This window comes from Chinchilla lanigera, unplaced genomic scaffold (genome assembly GCF_000276665.1).
Source record: "Chinchilla lanigera isolate Chin_1 unplaced genomic scaffold, ChiLan1.0 scaffold00058, whole genome shotgun sequence".
Taxonomy (NCBI): Eukaryota; Metazoa; Chordata; class Mammalia; order Rodentia; family Chinchillidae; genus Chinchilla; species Chinchilla lanigera.
Window position 1 is genome coordinate 8,411,914 of NW_004955459.1, and position 27,947 is coordinate 8,439,860.

The following is a 27,947-nucleotide window of genomic DNA, read 5'->3' on the forward strand; positions in this document are numbered from 1 at the left end:
TGAAGTACATGTTAGGTTTTATTTGACACTTTTAAAATAGTATGAGCAGAAGGTATTAACTTTATGCTAACTAAACTTTGGAGTTTGGCTTCTTGATTTTCTTTTTTAATTAAAGAGAAAGGTGAAGTAATTTTAGCTTTATAAAACAATAGTGTTCTTGTTATTCCTTAGAAGGAAAATGAATGCTAGCCCATTGTCTTATATTTGACTAGAGCTTGAATAACCTTACATTTGAATATTTCTTAATATGACAGACACATTTATAAGTTATATTAACTGTAGTTTAATAACTATCATGTATTGCTTGCTTGCTGTGTTAGCGTCTTATTTGTCTTACCTCATTTAGTCTGTGTAATACCCCTGCAGGGCAGATGGTGCTATCCTGATTTTATACAAGAGGTAACTGAGACCCAGAAATATGAAGTAATTTCTGCTAGTGATTACAGAACTAGTATTTCAATGTAGATCTCTCTGATTTCCTAGCCACTGCTTGCTTCATAAGGTCAGGGGTCAGCAGATTTTTTCTTAAAGGCAAGATAGGTAAATATTTTAGGCTTGTGAACTGTATGGTTTTCTTGCAAATAATCAGCTAGCTTGGGTCATTGTGTCACAGGAGCAGCCACACATAATACGTAAGTGAATGAGTGTAGGTCTGTTCCAATAAAACTTTATTTGCAGAAACTTGGGCCCCGGACTGGAACGGCAGGCACTTTATCCTTGTTACTTAGCTAAACAGTTTTTCTTTGGTAGAGGGAACCATTACTGCTTCATCTGGAGAAAGAGGAATAAGGATTATAATTTGCATATAATTTGGGAATGGGGGGGCAATTAATTTAGATTAGAGAACAGCTTGTTTTTATATATTTCAAGAAAACTTACCTTCTTTATTTCTCTCATTCAGATTCACTATGATCATTTGAATTCAGTTAGCCTGTTACTGATTATTTGCAGTGAGAGGGCCTTGGACTTTCTTGCCTGGTACAAGCATGCTGAGGGTTGAGTAGTTATTTAAGCATTCATGCATCCAGAACACCAACAGGGCCACACTGTTGATTATTACAACTTGGAAAGACTTGGGAAGCCTTTCTCATCGCAACACCTAAAGTTAAAAAGTACTTATTGTATGCCAGGTGCTGCACCAGGAGATGGGCATACAGTGTACGTGGTCCCTGGGCTGACATTATATGGCCACTGCCCAGGCTGTCTGGACCTGTCCAGTCTGCTGTGTGTCAGCTTCAGTGTTGTGTACTTTTGTCTGTGCTTTGTTCCTTGTATTTGAAATTTGAGTCTGTGGGATCTCTGTCAACCTGGAGCTTCTTTTGTCTCCATCCTGAAGCATTTTGTGGTCTGACTGGAGGGGCAGTTAGGGCTATTGAAAGGACAGTGCGGTTACACAATGTAAGATAGGAAGTAATTCAGTATAAATTGTTACATGGGAATGTATATAAGTGTCATAGTGTGAAGATGTAAGAAAAGGTAGGGGGTGCTTAGTTGGAGAGCCTTTGATGGGGCTGTGGATTAAATAGTGCCTGAGGAGTGAAAAGGAGGAAGTTTCAGTAAGTCTCGAGCAGCCTCTTCCCTTCCTGCCTCTCCTTCTCTGGCATCATTGTCTCAGGAGACTATAAAAGGGCTAGTCTCTCCTAAGCTGCTTTTCAGAGCACAGTGTTGCCCCTAGATCAAGTGCATTTGTGGGCAGGAGGCACATGTGATGACAGATAAGGGAGAGTCCTCTCACTTCCTGTGCCTTCCTCCCTAACTTGGTTTTCATTGAGGTTTTTATCCTCCCACCCCGCTGTGTCATTGAGAGGAGAGCCAGAAAAGATCACTGCATTCAGATTAAGTGACATCTGTTTCCTTTTCTGGCAGTCTTCTGGATGCTGCCACCAAGTAGCATCTCCTTTTGGATACTGCCTGCTCTTCCCAGTGTTGTCTTGTTGGCTGTTGGAGGCCCATTTCTCTGGTGTAATTTAAAAAGACACGTACCTCTGTTGAAAATAGAAAGTCCACAGCAAGCAGCACTAAGCAAAAGCAAAAAAAAACTTAGAACCAGTTATTTCAAGAAAATTCACGTGGACAGTCAGATAAAAGTGGTGTCCTTGGCGTAAGTAGTGGTCCTATATGTCTTTATTCATATGCAAGAGCAAAAAAATTGTATTGGAAGTAATTTAGACTTGAGTCTGAACCATCAGGATTCTCATCCTGGCTCTGCCATTTAGACTTCTGAGTGTGTGTGGATCTTTCTCATGCTGATCATTTGTCCCTATCTGGGAAATGGGTCTGATGATACCTTGTGCATAGCTGTCTTGAGGATTCACTGAGCCTGTACATATGGTATGCCAGCATAGTGCCTTGTATGTAACATATGGTCAGCAAAAGGAAGCCGATTAAGACAGTACATAGTTATTGGGTCATATGGTAGTGAGATCTGTAGAAAGTTAACTTTTGTGTGGGACTAGGGTTGCATGTCTTTTTGTAGCTCTGCCAGTTAGCCTATGCCCTGGGACAGAGGCCTCATATCTTTTGTAATAAGATGTTAATCCTTGAGTTGTACAGTGTTGATAATCAAGTCCCTGAGCTAAGCAGCAGCTGGCTGGGAATTCTGTGAAGGGTGAGTTTAAAATTATAAATGAACCCGTTGATAAGAGAATCTGTTTTAGGAGACTCTCACTTGTTCTTTCTTTTAGCACAAATTTATCATTGCCTTGTTTTAGAAAACTAAAATTTAAATAAAGATGCAGGTAATAAAAGAAACCATAAGTTGAATCTCAAAGGAAATGAAACAAAACAGCTGGGGTGAGGATGTGGGGCCAGACATGAGGCTGATGAATACATGATGGCTTATGTCTAATAATAACTGACGTTTATTAAGCGCTCATTGTGTTCCAGACACTTAAGTGTGTTGCGGGCATTGCCTCATTTAATCATGGTGTAGGTGCTCTATGGTAAACGGAGTAATTATTCCCATTCTTCAGCTAGGGAAACTGCCCAAGAGAAACAAAGAAACTTGCTCCAGGTTATATGACTACGAAGTGTCAGAGGCAGGATTTTAATTTGGGGCCCACCTCTGAACAATGTGCAGGACTTTATAATGTTGCAGCAGTATTACTAGCACCATTTGTTGGAGCATGAAGAAAATGGTGTAAGAATATACTCCTTAGTTAATGATTGCTTTGAGAGACCACAGCCTGAGTGGGAGAGAAGCATCTCATTTTGTACTCTAATAAATAAAATAAAACCCAGTAGTTAAGATCAGTGTATTTGAAATGATTCTTTAGTCCTAGTAAAATCATGACTATGTGTACTTTTAAAACCTTTTATTTTGGAAAATATTCAGACTTGCAGGAAAATTTTAAAAAATAGTGCAAAGAATTTTCATGTATGTTTTCTCCCAGACCCCATTGTTCTCTTTACTGTTTGTTTTATCATTCTGTTTATATGTGTCAGTGCTGTTTAAACTGTTCGCAAGTGAGTTATAGACACAGTGCTCTATTGCTCCTACATATTTGTATGTTTTTAAAAACAAGGACATTCATTTATGTAATCTTAGTATAGTTTTGAGACAATTTCTTTTTATCTGTTTTTATTAGTTTATATTTGCTATACATAATGATCACATTCATCAAAAGGAATTTGTCTGACGTAATATGTCTTAATTCTTCTTTTCCCTCTTCCTGCCCTCCCTTCAACCCTTCTCCCCTTCACCATTTACACAAGGTTTGTTCCCATTTTTCCCTTTCATTCTTTTTAAAAAATCCCTTTTCCTTTCGTTTCCTTCCTCCTCCTCCTCCACCCCCTCTTTTGTTCCTCTTCCCATTTGAACGCATTCTTATTTAAGCTGTAATAGGATAGTTATAGGATCCATAGACTACTGATACCTATTGATAAATTTTATTTACATTTTACCTGTTGTCTTACTAATGTCCTTTATAGCAAAAGAAAGAGAGTTTCCTTGATTACTATTCAAGCAGTCCTATTCAGCAGCAAATGTTGCTTTAAATTTCACATACATGTAGTTTTCCTGGGCTTGGAACAGTTTGTCGTCTGTTTTTCCTTGTCTGTCTTAACACTTTTAAAGAGTACAGGTCTTTTGGATAGTCCTTGAGCTTGTTTGATGGTCTTCCTGGTTGGGTGAAGGTTGCACATTTTTGGCAAGAATGCCACAGAAGTGATGTTCTCAGTGCCTCATATGTGGAGGCACATGGTGTCTCCCTGTCCTATCTAGTGAAAGAGGTATTTGCCAGGTTTCTTCAAAAAGTTGCTTTTAAAAATAAGTAATAGGTATCTTGTGGGGGTATTTTGAAACTATATATGTTACATATCTTGTTTCTCATGACCCTTTCACTTACTAGTGCAAATTTCCTTTCAAAATTCTTACCTTAACCACTTATTACTGTGCTGGTTACCAAAGGTTACTTTTCTCTTTTCTTTCTTTCTTTCTTTCTTTCTTTCTTTCTTTCTTTCTTTCTTTCTTTCTTTCTTCCTTTCTTCCTTTCTTTCTTTCTTCTTTCTTTCTTTCTTTCTTTCTTTCTTTCTTTCTTTCTTTCTTTCTTTCTTTCTTTCTTTCTCTTTCTTTCTCTTTCTTTCTTTCTTTCTTTTTATTCATTCATTCATTCTCTTTCTTTCTTTCTTTCTTTCTTTCTTTCCTTCTTTTAATTCTATATTTAATGTTTATCAAATGGTTTTCATCTTAAACATTTGTTTGCATCTCATTTGACTCATTTGGGAGGTTGTGCCTATACACAGGTGTGTGTGAGACACCAGGACCTGGATGCTGCTGACATCCAGAGGAAGACGCAGGGTGTTTCTTTATCCTATGGTTTGAGTGTATTTTCCAAAACTTCATGTCTGAGAGGTTGGTCGCCAGTGTGGGGATATTGAGAAGTGGTGGGACCTTAACATGTGAGAAGTTAATTACTCTGTGGGAGCTGCACAGGTGGAAAAGACTAATGATGGTCTTGGCGAGTCCCTTAAAAGTGGGGTGTTGTAAATGATTTGATACTCTCCTGAAATTCCTCTTCTGTATTACTTACCAGTCTCACATACACTCCTACCATTGTGAAGCAAAGGGCGATTTTTCTAATGCTATAATTCTTTAATTTTTTTAAGGTTGGCTCCATATATTTTAAATTGTATGTTCTATGTCTCTTTGTATATTCTATGTCTCTTTGTATGTTCTATGTCTCTTTGTGTATATATATATGTGTGTTTTTTTTTTCTTTTTCAGTGATAGGGATCAAACTCAGTGTCTTACTCATGCTAGGCAAGCATTCTACCATTGAGCTACATATTTTGGTGGTTAAGACTACTGCAAAGGAAGAAAAAATTTTCAAATTAATCTTATTTGGGTGTGTTTCTATTTATGAATTACTTAAGACAACCTAATACTTTATTGGACATAAAGTAATGTGGTGAAGCTTGGTTTGGTTTCCTAGCAGCCAATAGACATGAAGTATGATCAGCTGTAAGTTTTCATAACTATTATGAAAGGAATATATACAGGCATATAATAGCAGAATGTTTTCTGGATTTAGCAGGATGTTAAAAGATACTTTATGAGAAGAGGAAAAACTAAGTGCAAAAATGGATGACATAAAAGTGTACTTTTAAGAGTATCCAGCTACAGGCAGAACTCACCAGCTTGAGCTTTGGGTTAAGGGGCATTGTCAGTGTTGGTGAAAAGAAAACAAAAGCAGAAAGGCCTCATCAAGTTATCTTTTTAACAGGTTAGTCAGATGGACAGTCTATGACAAGGACCACCCTGGTAAAGAGTTTAGAGAAATTGGGTAAACATGGCGGACTAAGAGGACATCAGCATGGAGGAATTTGTTGAGCTATAGCTGCTTTTTATGTGGGATTTTGGGTAGAGGCAAAGAGGGGGGTGCTAAAGATGGATGTTCCCTGTCGACCAACAGATGGGGTTATAGATGGGAAGGAAGTTCTTTGTATAAATTTTGGCTGTTACCATTTCTCTTAATGTTTTAATGTGTTTAAAAGAAAATCTTAAAAAGAAAAAATAATTTTATTTTTGTTAATCCCTTTTCTCAAATGATTGAAAATAGGTTCTCTTCAGAGTATGATCAACATTAGCAGAGAAGAAGGTATTTATAGTCAGGAGAAAGAAGTGCTAATACCTGGACAAGGTCCTCTTTGGATTAGGGAAGTTGGGTTTCTCATTTGTTTTTTATTTAGTCCTGTTACCTTAATCTCTTCCCACACAAAATGAGGGTAATATTAATTTATCATTCAAGAGAGCTGTGAGGGGAAAAAACATGAAACTTTACTTCTTTGGAGTATTCTTTTCCTTTTTCCACATGCTTTCATACTTACTGTAACCTCGGTATCAGCTCATCTTAATGGGCTAAATTGGTAGGTAGTAAATAATGGTGGATAGGTGGTACCTGTAATTTTGTTTTTGTTAGGCAGTGAAGGGGAGGTGTGTGATTTTTATTTGAGTCTCATGATTATGGCTTAACCTATAGAACGTTTTTCAAAAAACAACTTTGTAATGAAAATACTTATGAGCAGTCTTTTTGATTATGGGAGGTAAGTCAGGGAGACTTTGTACTGAACTCAGCTGAAACTCGTTTGAGTTTGAAAGGGGGTTTTACTGGGACAGTTCCTGGCCAGGAGGAGATTGAAGTCACTGTGCAGCAACACCAGGGCTTGATTGGGGGGAAGACCAGGCTTCTGTCTGCCTTTGTTTTGGGGTACAGGTTTCACTGCAGTGTTGCACTCACATAACTCTATCCCCAGAGGAAAGAGTCTCTTCTCTCCCAGCTCAGAAATCCCACAAATCCCTAAACAATCCTCCAAACTCTTGACCTATGCTATGTGGTCAGCGAGGCATGGCTGTACAAGAAAGTGGTGGCTGCTGCTCATGTTAAGTGCGTTGGTTTTGTTGCTCTGACAGAATATCTGAGAGTAACAACTTAAGGGAGGAAAGGTTTATTTTAATGCATAACTTCAGAGGTTTCAGTCCATGGTCAGCTGGCTGCATTGTTTTTAGGTGAGGTGGAAACATCATGCTAGAAGAAAATGTTGAAGGAAAGCTGTTCACCTCATGGCATCTGGGATACCAGTGGTTAGAGAACACACAGACACACTCACAGACAAAGAGACAGAGAGGAAAAAAATGAGAAAAGAGGAAGGGGACCTGAGGACAATATATACCTTTCAAAGCCATGCTTTCAGTAACCTGTTTCATTCAGTTGGACCTCACCTTTTAAGAAGCTCTTTAAGTTATGAACTCATTAACAGATTAATTCACTGATGAAGTTAGAGCTGTCATGATGAATTCACTTCCCCAGAGCCCTACATCTTGATCACGGCTGCACTGGGGACCAAGTCCCCAACACATGAGGCTTAGGGGATATATCTTATTCAAATCATAACATCAAGTGATGGGGTAAGGACTGTAAGTTCCTTTAAAAGAGTGGGAGCTTGAGGGGTGGGTCAGTGAGCCAGGTGTGACCAGTGGGGCATCATGAATTTCAGTGGAGCTTCATACTTTAGATTTTGGAAGGCTGCAAGGGTATAGTGAGAACACTCAGACATTGGGCCCATAGGCCTGGGCTTGCATCACAGCATCTACTTGTTGATGTGGACTTAGATGGGCATACCACTGAGGCTCTTTCCTGTCTGTAGGAGGAGCCCAGGGCATCAGGAGTGAGAGACCTGTGCCCAGGCCTTCTACAGTGCTCGGTGTAGTATGTCCGTGTTTGTACTTGTTTAGTTTTCTCTTCTTATGATCCTTTGTTATTTGGGCTTTTAGCTGGGTTATCAAGCAAAACCTTTTCCATTGTCTCCAATTCTTTTAAACCAAAGGTCTTACTCTTAATGATGATTATACTAAATTTTGAAATTCTACCAAAACACTAGTATGTTGTGTTGTAAAATGTTGTTCTTTTTATACATTAAAAATATGAAGTCTGAGTTGTATATGTTGATATATGTAAAGAATTGTCCCAGGCTAAGACAGGAGGATTGTAACTTTGCAAGTTATTGAAACCGTATCTCAGAATAAAAGATAAAAAGCTGGGTTTGTAGCTCAGTGGGAAGGCCTTGGGTTTGTCACCAGTACTGCAAAAAGACACAAAAATTATGTACGGCTTTAATGTTTCAAACATGCACTTACCACATGTTTGTCCTGTTTAAGACCATTCCTATATCTTGTAACTAACAGCTTGGAAATTCAAACCAGTGAAGTTGAACCTCTTATGTTTATCACTTTTTTTTCTGAGAGTCACTTTGGGCTTGTTATTTCTGTTAGAAGTCCCGAGTAGGGTATTTTTAAAATTTGAAAGGATGGGGAAATGTTAAAGAAATTAAGAGGAGGATAAGATAGGGAAATAGGAAAGGGGAAAAGGCCTAATTTCATATCTAATTTCAAGCCCTTTCCTGGATGTGGGCCTCTCCTCCCTCCTCTGTGGGATTCCCTGCAATCTTTTGCCCCTGGATCCAGATCTGTTCTCTGATGGCCAGATCTTTCCTCCTCTGAGGTAATTTATTTTAGCAAGGATCAGCTGACTTGCTTAGTCATGCTGCTTTGAGAAGGATCTGTTCCAAGTAGGTAGGAGAATGCCTGTACTCTTTACTGTAAGTGTTGCGTGGGGGCTGAGTATATGCCGCTGACCCTGTCATGAGGGACCACTTAGGGCTATGTGTGAGACCCTGTTGCTTCAGTGTGCAGCTCCTCATATATAATGAATGAGGGAGATTCGGAAGCATAGGCCCAGAAGTACAGGTGGGTGTGGGCACCAGTGGAAACATGTGCGCACATATTGGGTACAGTTGCCAGTATTGGACTTCAAAGACAAATTTGTTTTGGGCATAGTTTAGGAAAACATTATGCCTTGTGTAGAGAAAAATCTGGTATGAGATGTGCATAACTATTATTAGAGTATTTTTAAGTGGGTGGGGAGCATTTTAGAGGTGTGTTCATTTACTACTTCATTAGTTTCTCATTGGAAAAAATTGTAAATTACTGCAACTGGCATTTAAAACATTTCTTTCTTTTTAAAGAATATTTTAGGGAGCAGGGCACAGTGGCTCACAGTTCCAATCCCAGCATTGTCTCTGGCCATGGTAGGTGGATCACGGATTTGAACCCAGACTGGGCAACTTAGCAAGACTCTGCTTTAAACTAAAAAAGCTTAAAGATCAGTGTGAAGGCAATGGGTTCAGTCTTCAGTACTGCAAGAAACAAAACAAAACAAAAACTGCCAAACACCTTTAGGGCCTTCAAAAAGTGTTAGTTTTGTGTACAGGTCTGTATTCCTGTATTCCTGTTAGTTATGTGTTTTTCTTTCTGCCCAGGTCTATTATCTTAAAGAGAGCAAGTGGAGAGGTTAGAATATGGCAGAACAGGAAACCATCTAGAAGTGACCATTTTTCCACATCCTCAGCTTTCTTAAGAGAAACCTTGAGTACGCTGGTAGAAAGATCTACTTTTATTGACCGAAATCTTGATTCCTTTCTGTAAGGAAAAATTAATTTTGTTTTTGCCTGACTTCAGAAGTTGGTATATCCTGTGTAGGACAGGAGATGTACCTGTGGAAATGGGGACACTGACAAAGGAGAGCTAATGTTCTTAGTCTCTGTGGAGTTGTGTTCTAAATCTTACTTTAGCAATTACATTCTTTACCTTCACATCCTCCTGAAATCTTGACTGCCTATGACCATTCCAGCTGCTGTATTTTGTAACTTGCTGGCAGAGGTTCCCAAGCTATAAAGATGCTTAGAAAGCACTTTATAATGTAGGTTTTCTGCTTCTCAGTTCCTAGTTGGTGCTCTTCTTTCTCCTCTTCTTTGGAGATGGCCCCAGCTCTGTGGAAGAGGCAGTTTGTAATAGAAAAGGTAAGAGTCTGGAATTTAAAGCCAGACTATCAGGTTAGAACTCATACTTTTTCCTTGCTCGTTCTCTAACTAGCTGTGTAATCCTAGGTAAATTATTTCATCTCATAATGCTTAGTGTTTCACCTGAAAATGGAATCAGTAGGGCGCCTCATAGATCGTCATGAGCGTATAAGTGTTTTTATAGAAAGTGGTTGACATCCAGTAGATGTGGTGTACTTATTAGTAAGCTTTATGATCATTTTAGATCATCTGATGTGATATTCTTCCTTTATTTCTTTGTGGTTGGCCCCACGCTATCACTGCCTGCCTTTGGTTACCTGTTACGGATTGAATAGCTAAACAGTGTAAATAGAAACCACAAAGGAATAAACAGATTTTAAAGAGTAGCCTCATACAGTAGATGGGGAAGTATTGGCTGTGCCTTTGTAGTGTAGTAGGTGAAACTTACTGGCCAGTTTCAGTGCATTCACATGTGCACTAAAATGGATTGTGGGGTGTGTAACCTACATCCCCACTTTCTGAGAACAATTGTAACCTATCTCATGCCCAACAATTTTGGAAACTCATAAGCAAACATCTCAGTGTAGGGCACTTTAGAATCACCTGCAGGCATTTATTTGCCCTCTCTCCACCTCTAAAACAACAACTAAACACCTAAGTTTCAGCTAGTTGGTTCTCAGCTAGGCTGGACTGAGGGAGAGGGTGTTATGACACTTTATCTGTAGAAGTTTAACTACTGTTCAAGTGAATCGCAGAAGTTTTTCAGTTTTGGAGGCAGTTATATTCAGATGAGCGTGAAACTGATCACAGTGAATATCTTGGTCTCTTCCTACTGCTATAACAAAATAACCACAGACTGGGTAATTTATAATAATAGGAATGTATTTTGCACAGCTCTGGAAGTTGAGAATCCAGAATGAAGGTGCTACTGGTAGGTTTGGTGTCTGGTATGGGCCTGGTCTCAGCTTCCAAAGTAGTGCATATTGCTGTATCCTCTAGAGGGACAAACCCGCGTCCTTGCAAGCCAGAGGGCACAAAGGGCCTAGCTAGTTCTCTCCAGCACTTTTATAAAGTCGGTGGTACCTTCCATGAAGGCTCTGCCTCATGACGTAATCCTTTCCTAATGGCTAGCATTTCTAATGCTGTCACATTAAGTTTAAGTTCCCAGTGAATTTTGGAGGAGACAAAGAAGTGCAAACCACAGTAGTGAGGAAAAAAAGAGAGCACAGAAGATCAAAAATAGGAAAGCACTTGGATGGGGAGATGCTAGCTTTAACAGGCACTGGCTGGGCATCTGATGGGCATTCTGTAACCAATGGGAGGTGATTCTGCTTGACTAAAGCCAAAAATGAACTGGAAGTCTTTACTTTGATATTTTGCCAAATGTAACAGATTGTGGAAAAGGGTCTGTCCAAACATCATAAAATAGTCATGTATTTGACATCCAACTATAGGTCAGGTTTTTATATATTTGTTATTTTTCAATTGTACTACAATTTCCAGAGTTCTTTAGTGCTGAGATTCTTCCAGGTGAAGTAATATTCTGTAGGGCACATAGCATTTGACTGGAAGTCTGTAGAATGTCAAAGCCATCAGGCCCCTTGTTCAGCCTCCCGTTGTTAGGTTTATCTTTGTTCTGTAATCACGTTGTAGTAGTGGATAATGAATTTAAATTTTCAGCGCACGGAATAAGAAAAAGTTCGGCAGGTATTTGAGAGAGCAACAGCAATCATATCACAGTGATTGGGCACTGGCTGCTGTCCACAGATGCTTTTTTTTTTTTTTTTTGGTTTTTCTCCAGTACCGGGAACCGAACTCACGACCTTGCGCTTGCCAGGCAGGCGCTTTTGCCGCTGAGCTAAATCCCCAGCCCCAATCCACAGATGCTTAAATACCCTTTGAGGTGTAAAGCTTTTAGGTGGGCAAGTATTCTACTCTAACAACTGAAAGAATAGTTTCCATAGTTTACCTTAGAATCAAGTTTAGGAAGAAAATGTGCTTGTATTTCTATCTTAAGAACAAACGGTCCTGTTGGGAGGGAGAAAGATGAATGTAGATATAGCACATTTAATAGCACTGGGGATATTTTGTGTTGCAGTCACCTTTGTGAGCTGCTTGGCTGCCTGTGAAGAGTCTAAATTAGAAATTCAAGGTCAGTTGTATAAGAGAGCCATTACTAAAGTGACACACAGGTAAATAAACTGAATTTTCCCTCCTCATGTTTTTGGTATTAGAGGTCACGAGAGGGATCGGATTGCACATGTAAGATACGACAGAATGCTTTTTGACAGATTGAGGGCATGGCTTTTAATTTCTAAATGGTTTGAAGAACTGTGGTTCATCGTTTGTTCATTCCAAAGTCCTCATGATATGGATGATATATATATATATATATATATATATATATTTCAGACGAGACTGTGACTTTGGGCACTGTCTCTAGCTTTAATGGGCACTAGCAGGGCACAAATGTCTTGAAAATAACCTAAGTTATTTGGGGCCAAATTGTGTGGTTTCTATGCATGAGTGTATCCATCAAAGAATCTAAATGATAATTTAAAAACCACTTGAAATAACAAATAATGGTTTTCAAATTGGGAAAAACCCCAAATACCAGCATTAGGAGAATATAAGATACTGTCTATAAATATTTCCTTACGTTTGTCTAGATGATAGTGAACTTTTTGCATTGAGTGTAATTTATGAAGTGTGGAAATGCTAGTGGAATAGTGGCAAATGAATAAAACAGGTGTAAAATTTATAGATAGCAAGATGTTAACTATGTACAAATGTATAGAAAAATAATCTGGGAGGAAATTCATAAAAATGTTAAAGATATTAACATATATAATGAAGTTATAGCTGATAAGTTTTCTAAATTTTTGCAATATCTATTAACAGAAATTTAAAATTTTTTCTATTTAGATTGCTTTCAAGAAAATATTTGTCAGAATTATGATAGCAAAGGTAAATTTATTTGCGTTGCCTGCTTCATGAAAAAATAAATGGAAGTTGGGTTTGTTGCAAAAAGCAGTGCTTTTACAGGTGTATAGTTGCATGTCTGAAATTAATGAGGATCACTAATCACATAACTTTTTCTTGGATTCGTGGTCACATTATTTATAATATGGGTGATATGAAGGAATAGTACGGTTAGGATCAAGGATCCACTAAGTGTATTCAGCTTCTTCAGCATCACTTTTGGGGGGCAAAGTTTCATCTAGTTGTTCTAGAGAGATTAAAATGTGTTCTAAAAAGATTAAAATACGTTTATTTAGAAAATCTGTTACAGCATTTAGTATAGGAACTGTTTTTGCTAAGTTTTGCCAGCTACACAAGCAAACACTGGTATGAATTTAGCTTATTTTAATGACTTCATTTACTACTTTTTGCATTTAACTTTTTTAGTGGCAATTGCTGTAGATTTTCTTGTTTGTTTGTTTTTGCTGCAGAATTTTGGGGTAGAGGACTATAAAATATGCCGTGGCTAAATGTTCAGTTGATTAGCAGCACAGTCACAGTAAACCCAATCTGGCTGCTTTAATTTTTTTGCTCTTTAGTAGGAGTAATTGAAGAGGAAAGTGCTCATTTATTTGCCTCAGAATAAAGGTATGTATGGAGTTGAAACTTGTTCTTTGCATGTTATGGACCTCACAGAATAGAGAACCTTTGACTTTTGAGTTTATGAGATTTGAGGGTATATGTTGCATCTTCTTATCCCCTTCAATAATGAAGTAGCCTTAGTAAGAATTATATCTTTGATTTCCAGGGATGGGGATGTGAAGGAAACGGGAAATGGGTGCTAATGGGAGAATGCTGACTTTTCACAGGCATTTTACAAAGTAAATACGTGCTGCCTTCAATGTCTTTTTAAAAAAATTGAGATACAGTAACCTTTACAAATCATAAAACGCATCCTTTTAAAGCCATCACCTCTGTTTCCCCACATACTCATCATCCAGCTGTTAGTTCTGTTGTGTGTGTGCACTCCCCGGTGTTTTAAAGTACAATTTACATGTTCTGTCATTCTGCCTGCTAATTTCAGTATCTATCTGTACTAAGTAAGAACTTTAAAAACAAAAAAAATCACAGTACCATTATCATACCTAACAAAATTACTGTGTTCAGTTGTTCTTACTTATCTCAAAAATACTTTTCTCTCATTCCCTTTAGTTCTGTTATTTTAACTGTGATTATAAGGAAGAACTTTGCACGATCCATCTAGTTGTTTAATTTGAACTATATTCAGTATAAGAAAGGCAGTTCTGTAACAGGGACTTGGAGGCTGGATTTGTAGATGCCCAGCAGGGTAATTAAAAGTATGATAAAGCTTGGCATTTCTGCTTTCATTTTATGTGTCTCTCTTATTATCTCAAAACTTCATCCCTCCTAAGCTTTACGTGTAGGCATGTTAATCACTTAAGAAGTGTCTGTATTACAGAGTACATCATCCCTAAATTTATCTAGCTTATCTTATCCCTCTTTTAAACTGAGGTCACCAAGATAAGACTAACTAAGGTAATTTTCAGGATCTGCAGGCACATCTGATTTCTAGCCTTTATAAAGTCCTGTTCCAGACATCCTGGAGTGATGCCCAGAAGTGTCCAGCCGTTGTCCTAAACCTGTAATCACCATGGGTTACAAGAAAAGCAGAGCCTCACAGACCGCCCCATGATGAAGTCACCCCCCAATGGGAGCAGTTACCCTGTGCTTGGAATGTAGGTAGCAGGAGCCAATCATTTCATGACAGGGATTGAACTGCCCCCTCAGGCAATGATGGCTCTTATAGGACCTCACAGAACCAGTCATGAGATACGGATCAACCATAGAATGACCTGACCAGACCAGAATAATTGACACTGCTAGCTATGCAAACCACCGCACCATGTGCAAACTTTTGATCTTTGCCTTTGTTTCCCTTCTAGAAAACTGCAAAGTTCCTATCAGACCCTCAAAGACAAATCTTGAATTCCTTTTTCTGTCCTTCCAGCATGGCCATGCTGATTGAAGCTCTGTTCGTGCCCTTCACCACTCCTTAACCCCTGATTAATGTCGTGGAGTTTGTGGTTGAGCCTGTTCTCTTGGGATCAAGGCTGGAGCTTTTACTCCAGAACTCCAGTAAATAGTTGACTGCTTTATCCTTTCCTTGTTTTTTTTTTTTTTTTTTTAATACCAGATTTCGTACTTAGCCCTCTCCAAAGATGACCAAAGAGGTGTTTTTTTAGTATTTACATAACTCTTGAATTTAAACATGGCATGCTTATCCTTTTTTATGTGAGTGTCTTCCTGGTATCTCAAGTTTGGCCAATAGGAACTCTTTCAGGTCAACTCAAAAGACCACAGAGCCAGGTTGAAAGGGCTATTTCCTAGTAAAAGAAACTGGGGACTCTTGGAGAAATGGCGAATTACAGATCTAAGCAGGAAGAATCCAAGCTAAGCCTGTGACTTCTTGTCAGACTTGAGGGCAAGGAAGCACGTTTGTTGGATGCCACAGTATGTTGTAAGTACTCACCATGAGAAGTATGCACTTCAGAGGAAAGGGGAAGGAAGTGAGGGGAAGGAGCAGTGTACTGTTTTTGAAATTCCATAGCTTACATCTGCCTTTGCCTGGTATTCTTGCATTCTTCTCTTCTCCACCTCCCAACAGAAACCAGTTTAACTGGCCCAACTGAGATATGTTTTCAGGGACTTTAGAAAGACCTTATTTTATCTAAATAACTGTAATAGTTTTTTCAGTGATTTTGCAAGAATTGTTGTTTTTTTTTTTTGTTTTTTGTTTTTTGTTTTTCTCCGGTACCAGGAACCGAACTCACGACCTTGCGCTTGCCAGGCAGGCGCTTTTGCCGCTGAGCTAAATCCCCAGCCCCGCAAGAATTGTTAATGCCTTTCTGAAACTTAACTTTTTGGTATACTTTGGAGTTTAATGTATGGGTTTTTTTTCCTATATTTTTTAGTAAGTACAAATAAAAGTAATGGTGGGAATTTGACCAGACCTAGACTATAGATTTTATAGTGAAGATGAATTATAGACTTAATTTATTAAGTGGTACAGTTTGGCTAAGAAAAGTAGTATAGTATGTGACTATTAGGTTTTGCTTTTCTGTCACCTTTCTTTTCTTGTGAATAGTCACAGTTTCATTGTGTTTTATAGCTAATTCTCTATACAACTCTGTTATATTTTGGGAGAGGATGCCTTTCTGGGAATCTAGGGCCTTTGCACTGAGTTATATCCCAGCCCTTGTAAAATTTTTTATTTTGAGACAGGGTTTCAGTATGTTGTCAGAGTGCCTCAGTTGTACTTGATCTTGTGGATTCTCTTGCTTTAGTCCCCAGTTATTTTTGATTTGTGGAAATTATTTTCCTTTTTAGTTGCTGTATAAAATTGTACATATTTATCATGTACAGCATGATATTTTGAAATATGCATTCATGGTGGAATGACTAAGTCCAGGTAATTGACATATATATTACCTAACATATTTATCATTTTCTTGTGGAACACTGAAAATATCTAGAGGGATTTTCAAGATCCAGTGCATTGTTATTAACTGTAGTTACTACCTTTGTATAATAGATATCTTGGCACATTCCTTCTTCCTAAGCGGAAATTTTGTTTCCTTTAACCCACATCTTCCAGTAGCTCTTCCCCTCAGGGCCTGTGACAGCCCTTAGTAACCTCCATCCTATTCTCTGCAAAAGCTTTCTTTTTTTCTTGGTGTATTGTTTAGCAGCTGCTATAAATAGGGTTTCAGAGGACAAAGATGTCCATTGGCTTATTTTTTAAAGACCCTCCCCATTAAATTTGAGGTAAGTGTAGAGTCACAGGTAGTTGTAAAAAATAATAGACCCCTTGTACAAATGCCCAATTTCCCCAAATAACTTTTTGCCAAAACGTGGTATAGTGTAACCATGATATTCATATTGATAAAACAACAGTCTTACTCAGATTTATTCAGTTTTATTTATATTGAGTTGTATTCACTGGATTTTGAGCTGAAGTTTCCTAAGTCAGCATTTCAGGTTTGTGGTAACACCATAATAAGGACAAATATTATACTTAAGATGAGAGAATTAATGTATGGATTAAGAAGACCTGTGGTAACTTTTAACTCTAGCAAGTGTTGTAATAACCATGATCCTTTTGGGCTGTCACACTGGCTAACAGATGTCTTAGAGAATAGAGAACTCTTGCTTCTGGGAGGTGTGATGAATAGTATTAAAAATGACCAGAACCAAACATTGTTTTGGCCAGAAAGGATAGAGTGTCACAAAGCAACTGACATTGACAATTGTAGCTTGTGCACTGAGTACCAAACGCTAGTACTGGGACACAGTTTTCACATCAAAATGCATGGAGTGCCAGGTTTGATGAGTGCAGTTCAAAGCAGTTGAGTGCCAAGGTTTGACTATATTCTGTTAGTATATACATTCCTGGCATGTAAAGGGCATTTAGGAGATGACTTTAAATATCCATGTCATATCCCATTGCCACTTGGTTTACACATTACTTTGTTTCACTTGGGCCTTTTGCTTAGAAAACCATTTTCATGAATGCTACAGAGTAGTTTTAGCTCATCTCTGGTAATTGGAAGCTGATCTAGTTTAATGCCCTGGGGTTTTCCTTTTGTATTTCTAATTGGTGGGGAAAAGGATGATGGGTGAAGCTTAGAGGATTGAAGCTAAGATGCTTCCTTCCCCTCTTTGTTCTTGTTTAGTGTTGAGGCTTGACCACCCACCATCAATGGAGTCTGGGGTCAATTTTAATTTATGTCTCAAATGACCTTTTTCCCTCAAATACATAATGCAATTGTGAGTTTTAGTAGGTTTTTTTTTTTTTTTTTGAGACTGAATTTCACTCTGTAATTTGGGCTGGCCTTGAACTCACTATCTAGCCCAGGCTGGCTTCGATTTCACAGTGATCCTTCTGCCCTAGCCTCTGGAGTGCTGGGATTACAGGTGTGTGCCACGACGCCTGGCTAATACTGGTAGCCTTTTCCCTGAAATAATTACTTTGGTATTGCCTCCTGTATTTTAAGACTATATGCCTATTTGAAAGTAGCACTTTGAGACCTCTCCCAGTTACTGTTCTAGCCTGTCTCTGACATAAGAATCAGATGCCATTTTTTCCTCTTCCCTTGCCTCTTACAGCAAGTTTCCAAAACACAGACTGGCCATGTCTATTCCTGCTCAGAAGCCCAGAGAGTTCTCTACTGCCCACATAACAAAGCTCAAGCGCCTTAGCATGGCATTCAAAACCCTCTAATAATTTTGCCCCAAACATAACATTCTTTGCTTTTGTTCCACTGCATTTTTTCCATTCTGTAGCCATACAGACTAGATTTTCCCTTTCGGTCCTAGTTCTCTTGCCTCTGTATAGCTCTGCCTCTTCTTGGCCTTGTGAAACTCCTTTGTGTGGTTGGAGAGAACTTAAGGGCTCTGGCCTCTAAAAAGCTGGGGCTGTGGCCCAGGTAGGTGGCTTGCTAAGAGCTAGGGCTACCTCCTGCACCACTCAGCCTTCACTGCCCTTTGCCACACCATGTTTGGCTTTATATTGTGGTTCTTTGTGTACTTGTTTTGACTGTAATCATGTTTTTGCAGGTCAGAGCTACATTTTATTTATTTTTGTATCTTTGCTCTTGCTTGCCCAGTAGGACCCAGCATATATAAGTGCTTATTAAATTAAATTACATTTAGCTTGTCTCTTGCTTGCTTAGATTTGTTTAATCTGTTTTGTCATTTAAAAAAATCCTCTAACACTTTTCCTCCCTTGTAGTTATATCCTACTGGAGTATGATTTTATAAGCAGGACCAGTTGTGAAATGAATTTGTTGAAATGGTCCCTGTAAGGTGTGGGGAATCATGGATATTTTACTGTTGTTTCATTACAGGCCCCATTGCAGCTGAATGATGAGTCGGTAGTAGAGCATTAACCTTCTACCTTGTAAGCTGTGCATAAGAACTTCACATGTATCTTAACTGCTTTTGATGTCTGAAAGAATACTATTTCTTTCCCTATCTCAATATAATGTCAAAAGTCCTTTTGAAGTGCAGATACTTTATTGACCACTAATACAAGTCAGTCTTTAGACATTTGTTAAGTTTATCTGCAAGGGCTGTTTCTAGCAGGAGTAAGGGTCTTCCTTAAATATGTAATTCTTGCTTTCAGCATGTGGTGCTGTTGGTGGCAGCTCATCCAGGGCTGAGCCACTTGAGAGACTTTCTCCCTAAAATTCTCCCCTTCACCTCTGCCCAGAATTCACAGACTTGTAGTGTTGCAGCTGCAAACCTGTGCCTTGAGAGTTGCTGCCTCTCCAGGACAGGGAATCTGTCTCCTTGCAGTTGAGCGGCTCCCTCCCTTTTCTCTTCTTTCCTTGTCAGAGGTCTGCTGCCTCCACTCTCTCCTGATAAGACTTCTTGATCTCAGAAATCTATAGGCAACTACCAGGCTTTTGCTTCTCTGGGACAGTGAGTTTCCCTCCCCTTTCCCTAACAGCTGATCTGTGGCAAAATTTAGTTTGTGAGTCTCCTTTCTAGCGTTGGTCTGGCCTGACCAGCTGGACAGTCTGGCCCCAGTGCCATTGTGAACCAAAGGCTCTCTTTCTTGGGGGACAGCCAAGATTGCAGCATACCTCAAATCCCTTGGCAGGTGGTATGAGGTCCGACACCCTCTAGGGATACCTTTTGGGTGGATGCTGCCGAAAAGATGGGTTCTGGGTCTTCTGCCCCTGCCGACTCATTCTTGGGCTGTATTTTTAAGCATTGGGCTAAATCTTAACGCTCAAATTTTCAGAATAAAGCACCTAATGTTTGTACATCATTGCCTAGGATGAGGGATAGTGGCCTCTCTCAGGCCCCTGCCCAATATTATTTTGGGGAAATATTATTTTTAGTAAACAGTATGATTTGAAGTAAAGGAAGATCTTTGTAAGACCACAGTAACCGTGGGATGGCCTCTCCTCATGATAGCAGCAGCAGAGGATAAGTTCCAAGCTCAAGCCTGTGCCAGGCTAGTACAAGAGGAAGGGAACTGGGGTAAGCCAGCTAAGGTGCCAGGGCTGGGGGTGACCACCACCAGAAAACATGGAGACAGGAAAAGGTCTGGAGGACTGAGTCTCCAGATAGGACTCAAGTTAGAGCCTAAACGCGCAGTGGTCTGGAGAGTAAGTCAGGCTGCAGCACTGGGCACCAGCTGGAGAACTTGGCATTTGGGGCCTGGGCAGTTCTCACTGGGTCCTAATGGACAGCAAGGCTGGCGTTAACATGGGAGTGAGATGAGCCTTCTAGCAGCCTACAAGGAGTTAATGAAAGTCTACTGGGACACAGCTGGGCTGATTGGCAAATTTACCTTTAAATTCTGGGTTTAATTTGTTTAATTGACATGGCTAAAATATGTGTAAACTCTGTAATAATTCTTAAACTGCAGTTGTAGGGTTAACTGGCTTTTTCTACATTTATGCTGGTATTGTGGTAAGATAATTTAATGTTGAAGGTTACTTGAAAATATTATTCAGCCAGTCCTAATTGAAATGTAAACATCTGTGATGGAGGGGTGGCCAGAGGCATTTTAAAATCCTGGCAACCATGGGGTTTATGACAAAGGGCAGCCAGGCTCTTATTTAGCTACTCTTGCCATCCAAAACCTGATCTCTGTTACCCATCTATCCCATAATAAGTCTGTTGGTCATTAATATGATTTCCTATATGTGTAAAAAGTCTAAGGCTATCCTTTTGATATAAGGGAAATATATGTAACTACCAACCTGCTAGATGTCCAATACACTGAGTTTCTGTTCCCCGAAAATGCAGAATGAATTTTAAGGAACAACAGAGATTAAGAGTAGGAAAATTTTACTGAGAGAGACAGCTCCTGAGAGAGACAGGAGGGGACCCAGAAAATGGCTTGCTGCAGATCCCACTTTACAGAGAGAGTTTTATAGAGCAAAATCACGAGATGGGTGTAAAATCATGAGGTAGGTACAACACAGGACAAAACTATGACCAACCAATAAGATTATGAGTTTAGCTGTTTAGGTAATATTAATCGAATGGGGAAGCAGGTCATATAGCAAGTGTGTCTGGAAAGAACGAGGGCCTTTTAGGGTGAGATGAATTAGGGGGTTTCAGCCACCCTCTGGGTTGTTGTTTAAAGCCTATTGTGTGTAGTTAGCCAAGACCTTGATATGTTGTATGACATCTTCTAACCCTAGGGAAGGGACGAAGATAGTTCATAACATGCTTTTAGACCACTGATATTGTAGACATGGTAAGTTGGCAGGTTTGTCGATATTTTTGACACTCTTGCCTTGTAAACATGTGTTATGGTTGATACATTGTGTCAACTTGGGGAGTCTAGAGGTTTGGCTAAGTGACTCAGCAGGAAGCCAGGGTGCTTACTTTGTAAGGGCATGGAAATTATGTGAGAGCTACACGCCCCTTAGGTGGGGGTAGTCTGTTTACAAAGTAAGGCAGAAAAAGAAGCTGCTTGCCGCCATTCCTCCCTTTTTTGCTCTGGCTGTATTGCTGTTCGGCTGCCATTCCCCCTTTGCTCTTGTTGCTTTGCTACCTTTTGCCTCGGAGCCAGCCAAGTATGGACTGAAACCTCCACAAACTGTAAGCTAAATAAACCTTTCCTTCCTTTGTTTTGGGCATTGGGTATTTTGTCTCAGCAACGAGAGAAAAGTAACCAAGACACCATGCAAGTATCAGTGTGAATCTTTCTGTTCATCCAGGGGGTTTCTAGGGCCACAAATTGGTTCCACAGGACCAATGAGTGTCACTTGGGGCTTCTCTCATCTAATTTCAGGGTGATTAAACCAGTCTGTTGTAAGCCAGTCTTTGGCCTGTAAAGTTATTATGTGTATACACTGTTTAGGGGGTATCTATCCCAAGTATTTAGTAGAGTTAGGCCAGTGAGAATAAGAGTAATTTCTTTGTCCCCAGCATAAAGGGACCTTTTTACTAAGTTGTCCTGCAGTTGAAGTTAACCATATAGCCATCTGTATAGCTATGATTGTTGGCTCTTATGACAGGACCCTTATTCTTACTTAACAGGGGTTTTATTAGAGTTTGTAGTGGCATTTTTAATTTTTTTGGTACCTGGAATCAAACTTAGCACCTTGTACTTACCTGGCAGTTGCTGTGCTGCTGAGCTGTATCCTTGGCCCTGTAGTGGTACTTTTAGAAAAAACTTGGTTATGTCTAGGATCATTAAGGGTGTAGTTTATAGGCTACTCAGTTACCTTATAATGGTTGGGTAAACTATGAACCACTGAACTGTTTTGTATCTCCTTAATGTAGTCTTATAGCTTATTTTAATTATCTCTTTGAAGTAGGCATACTGACCAGGGAAGTCCTGATGTACTTGATAAGGGAAGCAGTCCACATACCTAGCAAGATGTTTGTTATAATGGCTCTGCATATCTTATGCCCACAGTAGAAAGGAATTGTATTCTCCTTTAAGTGGTAAAGTAATTAGTAAGAGGGCTAAGAGTAACATCTTAGATTACTTATCTGAAGACTTTGCTTTTCTTTTGTTCTGTTTTGAACAAGAATTTTAAGTCTTCTGTGGGTTCACAGGAGGTTTTGGATGGTTGCTTATATTCAGCGACAATCTCTGGTTCCCAGGGCTTGAATTGGGCATGGTGTATGCAGGAGTCCAGACCTGCTACCTTGACAGCTGATGGATTTGACGGGATCACAGTATATGGTCCTTCCCAAGTTGGTCCTCAGGAAAGAGATGATAGCATTATCAAATCTCTGGGGTAGAATATGGGATTTTCTTTTTTTAGGCTGAGCTTTTGTTAGCTGTTGAAGAGTCTGTTGGAATTTAGCTAGTGAGTTGACATCTTTTAGTAAGGCATCTGTTTTTCTATTGAAGAGAAAATCATTAGTGAGAAAAGGGCACCTATAAAGCATTTTAAATGCACTGAAGCCTAGACTGTGAGGTGTATTTCTTGTTTTGATAAGAGCTAACAGTAGTGAGGCCACTGTAGATGGGTTTTTTGAGCCGTTTTGTGAAGAAGATGTCTCTTTCTTTTTAAAATCTTTTTTGATGATTGTGGCCTCAGTGTACAGTGAAGGTGGTAGAGAATACCCAGTGCCCGAGAGACACCCTCTGTGACACCCTGTGTGATGGTTGCTTTTTAAAAAAAGGCCCATTATCACTCTGTAAACTCTTAGGAAGGATAAATCTAGGGATGATTTTTGAGACCAAAACTGTTACCACCTCTTGTGCTTTTTCTGTTCTATAAGGAAAGGCCTCAACCCAGTTTGTGAAAGTATCTCTCCAGACCAATAGATACTGGAGCCCTTTATTCTTTGGCATATGAATAAAGTTGAGGTGCCAGTCTTTTCTAGGGTAGCTATTATGTCTCTGTATACCTGGAGGGGCTATGGTATGGCTAAGAGATTGTTTTTTTTGTGTGTGTGTGGGGGGCAGAGCTCATGTCTCTTAACTCTGTTGTATTGTCTGAGAAAGTCCTTTTTCTGTGAATAACTTTTAGGCCATCTGGTGGGTCTTGTCTCTCTCCAAGTGGAAAGGTTTGATGTGAAGGCTTAATAATTTTCCATTGACTAGTGCCAGGAAAGAACAATTTACCATCATCTGATTGTAAGCATCCTGATGGAAGGAAGTAACACCCATAGGAGAGAACCCTTTTGATTTCTGACTGAGAATCTTTAGATCCAGTGTGATCAAGGGACCCTTCCAAGATCAAGAGTACTGAAGGGAGGACCCTTGAGTGGCTTTTTTTGCAGCTGCTTCAGTCAGTTGGTTACCTTGAAATATTTTGTCAGTTTGTTTTTGGTGTCCTCTGTAGTGAATTACTGCCACTTTGGAGGTCATATAGACAGATGATTAAAGTTTATCTAGCTCCTTATGGTACAGTATTAGAGATACATTGGCTATAAGGTAATTTCTTTCTGTATGGCAGTGTGGGCATGTAACACTAGGAAAGCGTACTTTGAATTAGTGTAAATATTAACTTTTTATTCTTTACTGAGTTATAAAGACATGGTCAGAGCTGTGAGTTTTGTTACCTGAGTACTAGTCCCAGTGGCAAGTGAGGGACTTTTAAGCATCTGATGTAGCGTCACTACTGCACATCCTGCCTTTCTTATCCCATTTTCCCTGAAGGAGCTGCCATCCAGAAGAGGGTCAAATCAGGTCAGTAAGGGGTGTGTATAATGAGTCTTTTTTGACTGCATTTGTGTGGAGAATTGCCTCTTCACAGTCATGTCTTTTAGTTTCAGTTTTTTTCCTTTCTTGGTAGAAAGATGGCAAGGCTTAAGGAGGAACATGTCTTTATTTGAATGGCTAGTCCTTCTAGAACTAAAGCCTGGTATTTAAGAAGTTGGTTCTCTGAGGTCATAGGCTCCCTTTGGAAGAAAGAAGTCCTGCCATATTGTGAGGTGTATATACCATGAGATCTTTGCCTGAAGTCAGGTGGATGCCTCTGGTACCAGGAGAGCTACAGCAGCCACAGCTTTAAGTCATGCAGGGCATTTCTTTGCTATAACGTACAACTTATGACTCAGATACCCAAATGGTTGCTGAGCAGCAGCAACCAGAGCAAAGCAATGCCCTGTCTCTTTCAAGGTATATTAAATGGTGTCTTGTTGGTAGGCTCAGTGCTGGGGCATTCAGAAGTGCTCGTTTAAATTTCTAGAATGCAGTTTGGGAATTAGGTTCCCAGGTGAAAATGTGGGTATCTGTCTTTTGGGCTTCATTCATTAGCTAACACAGGGGTTGTATAGTCTCACCACATCTTGCTATCCAAAAGTAACAAAAACCTGTAATTCTTAGGAATCACCTTAGCTGTTTTAGGGTCTTGGGTTGTGGGAAGGAAAGTATTGATTTGATTTTCACTTAGCCCAGCCTTTGGGATCTCTTAGATATGACAGGGCTTGCCTCAAGGCTGCAAAGTTGTATCTTAGACCTTAGAGACTTTAGAGACCTTAGAGCTTCTGTCTATTAGAAAATTTAGCAGAGCACAGGTGTCTTGGCTAGAGAGCTCTTTTCAGAGGGCACATAAGAGTATGTCATCTACATATTGCAGGACTGTGACTTGGGAAAATTTAGAATATGCCATGTTGTTGGAAAACACTTGCCCAGAAAGATGAGCACCGTGTCTGAATACTTGAGGAAGCACCATCGAAGTCAGTTGAAAGGCCTGGTTGTGAGTTTTAAAGACAAGAAGAAGCTGGGGATCTGTATGTAAAGGAATAGCAAAGAAGACATCTTTTAAATCTAACACTGAAAACCAAGAAGCATCTTTTGAGATCTGAGAAAGGAGAATGTATGTGTTAGGTACCATGGGGTGGATTGGCACTATCCCCTCATTACCAATCTAAGGACCTGTATTAACCTGTATTTTCTGTTGGGTTTTTGAACTCTCAAGATTGGAGTGTTGTAGGGGCTGTTACCAAATTTAAGTAAACTTGTGCTCTTGTTGATTATAGGTAATAATTCTCCTTTAACTTTAGGCTTTAGAGCGTTTTGTTGCTGGTGAGGGAAAATACTAGGATCTTTGAGTTGTTATTTGTACCAGGGAAGCTCTTACTGTTCTTATCTTTAGTTGCCTATACTTTAGGATTTATTTTTGTCTCCACAAGGGGGAAGCAGTGTACCTGACCTGTGTGTATGTATATATATTACAATATTTAAGCAAGATAAGACATCTCTCCCCAGGACGGGAGCTGGACATTCAGGCATAATTAAATAGAAATGGGAGAAGAGGAAGCCATCCCAGCTATAGCTTAGGGATGAGAAATAGTGAGAAATAGTGAGTTACCTCCTTTTCAGTGACTTTTTTTTTAGTGAAGTGTGTTGGCTGGAAGGAAAGCCAGGGTTGAAAAGAAGGACTGAGAGACATGTGCAATAGGCTTTTTTTTCCCCCACTACAGTGATGATTAGTTGGGGCTCTTCTGTGGAGATGATAATCTGGGCAGACAGAGAAGGCAGAGAATGCCATAGGGCCTTTCACTGTTGCTGGACCAGCTGGTGAGATGCGTCTGATCCTTGGGACCTCTGTTTCAGGGGGCAGTCCTACTTCCAGTGGTCACCTTTACAATCAGGGCATGGCTCAGGGGTCCTCTTGTTGTGATGGTTTTTATCACAGTCCCTGACTTTTTGCAGCATTAACAGATGAGTTTAGTCATCAAGCTCATTTTGGAGCCCTGGGAATCAGACTTAGAGTCTGTTTCTTTTAAGGCAGCAACTAAGGTATCACTTTCACTTGGTCTCTTAGTTTTCTCACCTTGGCTTCCTCCTGGTCTAAATTATAAAATACTGAGGAGGCAATTTTCACTAAAGTATCAAGTGAGCTATCTGGAGCAAGACTTATCTTTTGAAGCTTTTCCCTAATGTCTGAGGCTGACTGGGTAATAAACTTGTCTTTAAGAATAAAGTGTCCTTTTATCGAATCAGGAGCCAGGGATGTTTCATCAGTGCCTCTTGTAAATGATCTAAGAAGGCAGAGGGGTTCTGATCTTTCTCCTGGTGAATAGTTGACAATTTGAAACAATTAAAGGACTTAATTCTTGTCTTTCTTAAGCCTTTAAGAATACCTGTCTGAAGATGATTCTTATTCTAGTTACCTGACTGGTTGGTAGGCCAGTAGGGATCTTGTGTAGGGACTGTGCTCCAGTAGGAACTGGGTTTTTTCCTGGCTGGCTGTCTTTTGGCCTTTTAAAATTAACAGTATGATATTCACCTCCAAATGTAATAGCTTGTAGTGCTGCTTATCTCTCATTAGAAGCCAGTGTTTGATTTAAGAATAATAGTATTTTTCTAACCTAGTTCTTAGGTGTGAGTAAGTCCCCTAAAGACCTCAGTGTATTTGTCAGGGTCATCTGAAAACTTTTTTAGATCTTCTTTGATCTGTTTGAGGTCACTGAGAGAAAAGGACACGTGGCCATGGTAGTGTCATACTCACCATTTACCTCGTGTAACTGATACTGTCCTTGACAAGCTTGAAGAAAATCAGCTAAGGATGAGTATAGTCCAATAGAGGCTTCAGTTATGGCTGGTTTAGAAGCCTTGCCCTTAGGCTCCAAAGGGCAAGTGGGGGGAACCTCAGGCTCAGTAACAGTGGATGAGGTTTTGATTAAGGTTGCCTTGGAAACCTCATTCTCAGGCTAATAGTAGATGAATCTGAATGTGCCTTCAGGGCCAGAGGTGTCTTTTTTTTTTTTTTTTTTGCTGGCTTACATTTACATTTTGAACAAAAGTAAGGATTATCTTTTAATGTAAAGAAAGCCTGAACGTAAGGTCATTCTAACCATTTTCCCCTTTCTGTTACAATACAATTCTAGTTGTGAAATAGCATCATAATCCATACTTCTCTTTACATTCCATTTTGCTCTAAGGGGTAGGTTGGCTATGTGTGGGTGTAGAAAAATATTAAACACCACTTTTTTATGTATGAGGGTTAAACAATTTCTGAAGGAGTAAGTGAATTTGACACTGAGTTCCCCATCAGTAACACAAGAGAAGAAAGAGGCATCCCTTTAAATCTCTACTTGGTTTTAATATCCTTCAAGGCATGCCCTGAGGTGACCTGCTCCAGAGTAGGTGGCTACTGTCTGAAGAGTGACTAGAATAAAGTCCGGCTGGACTAGCCACCCATATCAAGGTGCATCCCTATGTTTTCTGGGAACTCACATCTCTAACTCCAATATGTGTTTTCAAAAGCACAAGATACAGTTGCTTCCAACTGTAACAGTCATGGTTAAAGAAGGAAGCATTGGAAGCAAAATTAAACGAATAATCAAGAGATTTGAACAACTGCTTTTCAATTCTTTGAAAGAGTGTGAAGAAAAAACAAAATCAAAGGATAAATTGGAAGTGGTTGGAGCACCTCCCAACTTGTAAAAGAGATCACCTCTAGAGATAGATAGAGGCAAGTAACAGAAAAATCCTACCTGGACCCTAGGGGAAAGATGTTCCCTAGACATTTGTGCTGTCTGCCTAATCACCTAGGTAATCTTCCTTAGCAACACACTTATGAAGCTCACGGGTTAAAACCTGTACCCTTTGTCCAGCAGCTACAACTTACACATTAGTGAAAGTATTTTCCTGTCTTTGGCTTTAA

General features: G+C 39.6%; 1 protein-coding gene and 1 long non-coding RNA gene across 15 annotated transcripts in view; one reads left to right on the forward strand and one right to left on the reverse strand.

Moving 5' to 3' along the window:
- Nucleotides 1–27,947, forward strand: part of Clasp1 (cytoplasmic linker associated protein 1) — a 245,378-nt gene that overhangs the window by 29,243 nt on the left and 188,188 nt on the right. The gene's annotated exons all lie outside the window — the stretch shown is intronic.
- On the reverse strand, nt 524–26,927 carry LOC106149984. Its single transcript, XR_001236489.1, has 3 exons — nt 26,790–26,927; nt 9,644–9,825; nt 524–771 (listed from the first exon to the last, which is right to left on the reverse strand). It is a non-coding gene; the product is annotated as an uncharacterized LOC106149984 (long non-coding RNA).